Source organism: Pygoscelis adeliae, unplaced genomic scaffold (assembly GCF_000699105.1).
Source record: "Pygoscelis adeliae isolate BGI_AS28 unplaced genomic scaffold, ASM69910v1 Scaffold1, whole genome shotgun sequence".
In the NCBI taxonomy this organism is placed as follows: Eukaryota; Metazoa; Chordata; class Aves; order Sphenisciformes; family Spheniscidae; genus Pygoscelis; species Pygoscelis adeliae.
The window spans coordinates 4736251-4744236 of record NW_008824051.1 but is presented as its reverse complement, the minus strand read 5'-3'; positions in this window follow the sequence as shown (position 1 = coordinate 4744236).

Genomic DNA, 7986 nt, shown 5'->3' with positions numbered 1-7986 from the left:
CTGAAAGAGTGGTTAAACATTGGAACAGGCTGCCCAGGGAAGTGGTTGAGTCACCATCTCTGGAAGTATTTAAAAGACGTGTAGATGAGGCGCTTAGGGACATGGTTTAGTGGGCATGGTGGTGTTGGGTTGACGGTTGGACTCAATGATCTTAGAGGTCTTTTCCAACCTTAATGATTCTATGATTCTGTAGAATCATATGATTCTGTAAAATTCTATGATTCTATAGAATCTATGATTCTATAGAATCATTAAGTTTTCAAATAGAAAACAATGTTTCCCAAATTTTCTAAAATACTTGTTTTTTTGAAGAGGGTACTATCTGTGGAATATAGGCGGGGATAGTTTTTACTGACACCTGTTTGGGGTGACTAATATACCTTATTTGAATCTTTGCCTCACAGATAATATAGTCATTTCAAATACATGCAGATTAAACCTTTATGCTTTTGTGGCTTTTTTCTTAAAGAAGAGTGCCGAGAGGGTTTCTGAAGCATGTCGTGGTAGGTAGGCTTTACTGACATTCACTTGGATGCATTACTCATTACCAGTTTGACTAATGGGAAGGGCATCCTATATATTGTCATTCCTATTTTTATCCATCAGCACAAGATGATACAATATACACAATTAGATCTGTAGAATTTTCAAATTAGTTCCTAGTTTTCTATAAATACTAACACCTTCTTTGCAAGTATCTCCTATTTAATAGCACTTCTTCAGAATGCCACATCCAAGAGAGGAGCGTGTCCTGCTGGATACACTCAGAGCTGGGAGGCACGGTGGGAAGTAGTTCCAGCTGGAAGGAGGAAAGGGAAGTTTTTTAAAATTAGGATCGAAGGCTTGGTCTTTTAAATATTTCAGTGCACGTGTAGACATACTTCCATGGGGAGTACTATTATTTGCCACATTTTCACAGTTGGAACCTGGTATTACAAATTATAACGAATCTATCGCCTTGAAGTAGCTAACTATATCTCACACCGTGGCCACTCAAAACCTCACAGTGCATTATAAAATGAGCTCGGGCTTTCTCTCCTAAAAACAAAGGCTCCTGTCCCTGAAGCTAAGAGGATCCCCCTGTGTTGTTAGAAGTCCAGTGCCAAAGACATGTAGTGCCAAAGACGCAGCTGAACAGGATGAATTCCATTTTGCCAGGAGCATCAACACAAATGCAAAGTAGGCAGCTTGATAAATCTGCTTTGCTGTTACTGTTGTAACAACGGTATTAGCAGGAAAACCTTGATAGAACTTTTTTTTTAAAAAACATATTTCATTATATTCATGTAGCCTGACTTTATACATCTATAAGTTAAGCATCTAGCCCAAGCTATTTTTCTAGGCTTCCTCTGGAGAGATGAAGGCACCTACGAAGGCGATTCATTCCAGATACTTATCTTAGGATGGGATGAATCACTTTCTGGTGTCTTTCTCCATTGACATTAGGGGGAGCCTAGCCCAACTACATTAGACTAGGTCACTAACTTGTAGGTGAGTACAGTTAAAAGAGGTAAATTCTGGCCTAAATTCTGCGACTTTAATGGTAGATTTGAAAATGCAAACAGTGTCATCATGGGTGAAAGATGCCAATGTGCCATTGACAGTCACAGTAAGTTACGACAGTTGAACGCCTAATGCCATATTACTGGGAGGCCAACCTGTGGCTCATGAATTGCATGCAGCTCGCAAGCCAAGTTGGAGCCATACTGTCACATCACTTCTTGGTGATCTGTCATCATCTGTCTTCAAGTTCATAATGGTTTCTAATATTCATCTGTGGGAGATTAGTAGCCAGGAAGGGATGCTGAGGCCACTGTTGACAGATCACCTGAAGAAGCAGCAGGTCTCTAAGGAGATCCTCGGGTAAGATTCTAGGATGACCTTTAGGATCTCTGAGGATCTAGACCTACTACCTCTTACCTGGAAGCTGCTCCCAGAGCTCGCCATCCTCTTGGTTTTTCAGGGTATGTGTCTTGTGGCTCTTGGGCCTAGCTAGAGTCTAATATATGCAGTTCATTAGATAGTAAAGGTTGGTCACTGCTGCTCAATTAGTTTTGTTGCTTTAAAAATATGCAAATTATTAAACTTCTTATAGAAATATTATGGTACTTGCACAGGAGCAAAAAACAAGATGAAAGCTTAATAACCTTTACTTATTAAACACAGTAAGCATTCTGAATATACCAAACTGCCAGCAGTTTCTCATTATTTCCACAATCTCTTTTCCTTGGTAGAAGCAAGAAAAATTACAGGTATTAGCTATCCCATCTTGGAAAGAAAGCTTTCTCAACAAAACTCTAACATATGCCCTTTTGTTCCCTAAACGCATTCATTTTTCATATTAATTTTTGAATTTTATAAGGTCACTTACCCCATAACAGATACCTGCAATGCCTTATTGCCAATGTTTTGGTAACATTATTTCAACATTGGGAAGAGACTTAGGATCATCTATTTCATTGTTAAAAAAGCCTGACCATGCAGGTACCTTAAAATGTCTGGTATCAACACATTATGACTTCACTGAAGTCTTATGAGATATTTGATGCGAAAGCATCCTTAATCTGTCTTCTACACAGAACTAATATATTACTGTACGACTTACTTTTATCATTGATTAAATATTATCCTTTTTGATCAATATTGTTTAAAAATATTAATTAATAATGTTAACAAAATAAATGCCCACTATTATGTGAAAAATAAGACTATGCTACTTTACATATGTTCTAAAGTTTGTCATAGGAATGACAATTTTAGCTATGCCTTTCGACATCTTTAATGGGGTTTATCATTTTACCTACTTAACATGTATACCTATAAACATTAATTTAAATTGTAAATAATTTAATGTATGTAACAAACCCTATGGATATTTGGTCTGAATTTTTTCAGCTACAGATATTCTGAATACAGTAAGTTGAGGCAGATTCAGATTGTCAACAGAACTGCTTCCATGACTTTGCTTTTGAAACAAGTCTTCTTGAATAATATTGCATAGTTATTGCACTATCAGGCAATTTCCAAACATAATTACAATATTTAATTTTTTAATGAAGCCTTCTAGTAGGCTCAACCTGCTGAATATTACATTGGGCCTTTGTAATCCTTAGGGAACAGCGCTACTCCGTGTTTCAAAAGGGAGCATTTTCAGGGGCAAGGCAATATAAAGCCTCTGAGATGGGGGAAGTTTTGCTGTTTGGGTAAATGTAATCAAAAGAAGATGTAGAAATCATGTCTTCAGTGGTATTTGACCTCTGCTGATTTATGCTTTTCTTGATCAGTGGACATATATCAGTCTTCTCATTTCTAAAGATGTTTTCATTAAGGCTTGTCAAGTTCAACCATCATTTTTATTTGTCGTTACATTAGATTTCTGTTTGTACAGATCAGGCTGCAAGTTTTTCTTTCTTTTTTTTAGAGGTTTTCATAGGCAGGAAAGAATATCGTATTGTTCTGAGTGACACTGACATGCAAATAAATAACACTGAAACTTGGAAGAGTGTTAATTATTATAACCTGACTGACCTGACTTGGCATTATGGTATCTTGCCAAACTAGCTTTTCATTCTTACGCGTGTCTGATTTGTGTTTGTGGCGGGAAGCTAATAATTTCACGGAATTGTTTGGCTTAATCCTTCTTTCTTTACATTGCAGAAGTTTTATGTGAGGAAGAATAAGTAAAATCAGAATGAGGTTCACTGGGTATGACCTGTGGTGATTACGCCAAATAATATTTGGTATAGATTTCTATTTTAGTAAGTTCAGATAGATGATATATTGGGCCGGTTATTTGTTTACTTAAATTAGATTTACATTGGTTTAAGACTGGCTTACACCTGTGTAATTCTACTGGCTTCAGTGCAGTTTTCTTTGGTGTGAGGTCACAGTAGGGTACATTGAAAAAAATTAGCATTTATTGAATGATGTAATTAATCAACAACATAAGACCCAACTTGTTGTAACTTCTGATCACGTTGCCATCCTTGTAGCTCTGCAGAAGAAGAGCAATTTAGGCGGCTGTGAACAAGAAGGACCGCTGTGTCTAGCTGGACCGGAATCTCACTTAAAGAGGTGCCTCGGTTAAAAGAGAAGCAGATCTTATCTTTATGTCCGTACGTTCTACATAGACATCAGAAGGCTATTTCTTAAAGTCTTTGAAGTGAGAGGGGTCTAGCACTTGGCCTACTCCTCGTTCCAGTTCCCGCAGGGACACTGGACTGTGGGCTGGGGCTGTGGAAGCTGCAGGTCTCCTGCCTTAGCCTGCCTTCCCAGCTGCTTGCCGCAGTAATTAGCCGGGGTGGAGCACCCTGATGACACACCTATACAGCATCTTGTTTTGGAGTTGGTTTGGTAGGAGCGCTGCGCTGAGCTGTGCAGTCATATCCTACATTTAACTCTAGGTTTATATGAACAATAGGTCAGGTAGCTAAACCAAAGTCATTCAGAATACGTAGCACGGGTGATGCCAATACCAAACAAACACTCTGGGACCCTGCTCCGTGGCCAGTACTGTATCCAGTAATTGTCAGTGTGGTTCGACACGTGGGGTTGTAAGCAGCACAGGAGCATTCTCAATATGATGTATCATACTGTCCTTTTTGCGCCTCCTGTTTTTCATAATTTTTTGTAATATTTCAGGAAGAATTCCTGGAGGTTATTTTTTCTGTTTCCTTAGGAAGGTATGTGGTAGTAGCCACAATCCGACATTACATTGCATTGCATTACTTACAGTACATAAACACAATATTTTTAAGATCCGTGTACCAGTAATCCCTATAGGCCCAGGCAAGGTGAACCCTATTTTTGTAGCTATTTAGTACAAGCGTGAAATTAATGTGTCTGTCTGTGCCCCAGTAAGTTTACACTTTAGAAAGGGAAGACAAAATGGGAAGGTAACGTAAACAGAACAGTTTGAATTAGGGGGGATTCCACTGTAGGTTTTTTCTTAACATTGGCATCAGTCTTTCAAGCTATTGGAAAGGAAGTTATTACTGAGAAGCAATGGGAAGGGAAAAGGGGAGACAAGTAGTGGCACAGTAGTGTGAAGGGAAAGGGCAGAAAGAATAAATTTGAATCAGAGAAGCTTTTGGTAACTGACTTCATAGAAATAATACAATAGCAAGGGGAGAAAAAGTCCATGGTCAAATCACACGAGGAGTCAGTCCAAAATTTCCAAATAGGTTGCTGATGCTTGCTGGCAGCTTTTAACTTCAGCTGGAAGAAAAGAGCCTCTTTTCTCCACAAACCAGAATTAATCTATAACGCTTTTCTCCTCCAACTCAAGTGACTTGTGTTAAGGGAGCAGCTTTCAGACAAGGACCCTGGACCAAGTCCTGTTTGGGTATAGTGGAAGATTTCCAGCTGTATTTTAAAGCACCGTTCCCCTCTTGTGTTTGAACTGTTAATTTGCAGTGGGGTCACTCCCAACTTACACTACTGCTAGGACATTAATGGTCTAAATAACTGCACCTGCTATGTTAATGAAAGCGTGCATAATAGCTCCAGTAATTTAGAAAATTAGGTATTGTGTTGGGGTGGGGAGGAGGAGAGAAGGGTACGAGGGGTGAGAACTTGGTCAAAAGAAATACAGATTTCAGATCGCTTGCTGTATTATTGCCACAGTGTTATCAGTGCTGGTAGTATAAAGCTTTCAGTATTTTACTGGCTGTATTCAGCTTTGCAGTTGAATGTGTTGAAGAGTGGGAGGGCTTTCTGAGTGAGGAGAAAGGGAATCAGAATAATGTTAATTAAAAAAAAATCCTTCATATTTTTTTGCTGGCAGTGTTTTAAGATTGTGGGATTTGTTTAAGATCGATCCTTAGCAGAAGATAGGCCATTAGACATCCTTGAATCATAAAATCACGGGGAAACAGGACTGGAAGGGACTTTGAATGATCCATTCCTTGCTTCAGCCTGCGAACATGTATACCAACATGATTCCTCATAAATGTTTGTCTAACCTGTTTTTGAAATCCTTCACAGCCTCCTCAAGCAATGTATTCAAGTCCTTAACTATGCCTACTGTTAAAAAGCCTTTTCTAATGTCTAATCTAAGCCTCCCACCTGCAGTTTACACCCATTACTTCTTATCATGCCATGCTGGGCATGAACAACAGTTTAACTCTCTTCCTCTCTGCATCCATCTTTTATGTATTAGATAACACATTCTTCTGAGTGTGCCTTTTTGTGTACATCTGGACTTGGATGAAAATAAGGTTAAAGGAAAAAAAAAAAGAAAAAAATACAATTCTGGCTGAGACAGACATTTTAGCCAATCAGGCAGCAAGTCTCTGAGATGGAGGAGTTGGAAAACTGGGCAGGGCAGGGCGATTTGCTTAAGGCTATCTGGGGCCCTAAACATAGCGCATAAGAGAGAGGCTGATGCCTGCCATGTGTTACACATCTCCTATGACAGTGCCTGTTTGGCATTTCTGTCTCACCTGTCTGTGTCTCAGCCTGTATCTCTCACCCATCACCTGAACTGTGGCCAGGAACTGTAGGTGCTTCTGTTGAGCCTGATTTTCAGGGATTAAGTTAGTTCTTTGCTTCCATTTTTAGTTCTCTCCATTTCTGAAGTCAGAGATGGGTAAGAAAAAGCGGGGAATGAGAAAACTTGAAATGTGGCAGCAGCTGCAAGTTGCCCAGCTGGTGGGGACAGAGTTAGAATTAGGCCCACGGTCCTTCATTCAGCTCTCAAATTTGAACTCCAATATATGCCAGGAAATACCTTCCTTCTTCACATCTTGCAGGTCCTGGCAAAGATCCCAAAAACTCTGTTGTCCAGGATGATCCCAAACATGAGGCCCTGACTGATCTCGGCGCCTGCTCCAGACCAGCATCCCTTAGCACATGCACTGCAGAGGCTTCCCGAGCGTCCTGCAGACATCGTGGTGGCCCCAGGCACTTAGGAGCACCAGCCTGCTTGTCCTGACACTCTTTGGCTGTCCCCTGTGTCCTCTCCCAGGTGTCCACAGCCGTGCCAGCCCTTCCTGATGGTATTCGTTCAGAGTATATGGAGTCTAAACTGAAGCTTTATGGTTACATGGTTTAAATTATGTAGTATGGTAGCCTGTATAATTGCAAATAATTTACTTGGTGCTGCCTATGCTTTGGATGCGTGGAGCAGCTCTCCAGTAGTCCAGATGTAAGGTATACACGTGGGTGGGTGAAACCAGCTGACCAGATACACTCCTCATCTCATGGGGTCTTTTGTGGGGTTAACGCTGGCTTGTCCCTTTGGAGCTGACAACTGAGCAAAGTTATGAAGCAGCCCACATGATTTAAAGCTGTTGTCTGCAAGCTTGAATCGCTTATACTGGGGTCACATTTACATTTTCTGTGATGAAGACCACAAACTTACTTTTAAATTAAAAAACATGAAAACTCACATTCTTCTGCTAGTTGTGTGATTCTGAGAGCTGGGACCTGAAGCATAAGGCAGTAGTGTTATGTGTACTAACAAAATGTTTAGACTTTCTTTGAGTGAATGCATTTCTTAAAAAATGGAGAGGAAAGAATTTATTATCTTGCCACACAATTTCGAAAGAGAAAGCCTATGGAAATTATTCCTCAAGTCCGTGAAGTCTAGAATTGCCTCATTCCACACTAGCAGTGGAAATACTTCACAAATGTGCAGTATGACAGAATCTTACCTGTAGACTAAATTTGAAAGACAAATCTCAATTTTGCTATAGTTTCTAGTAGAACAGAGTTTGTATTAACTCTGGCTGATTTTTGTTTTTATTGAGGAAACCATTTCCTCATCTTGGAATGGGGTTAGCTATTAATAGGGTATAGGAATTGGTATTATCTCTGATAATACAAATCTGTTTTGAAACAAACCTGGAAAAGTCCTCCAAGCATGGAGTTTACTGTTGATAACTGTGACACCCAGTGGTCATTTAAAGAACCATAGAAATGTAGTACAGAATGACTGCAGTGAACCTAAAGGCTACACAAAATCCTGAGGTTTACACAATAAAT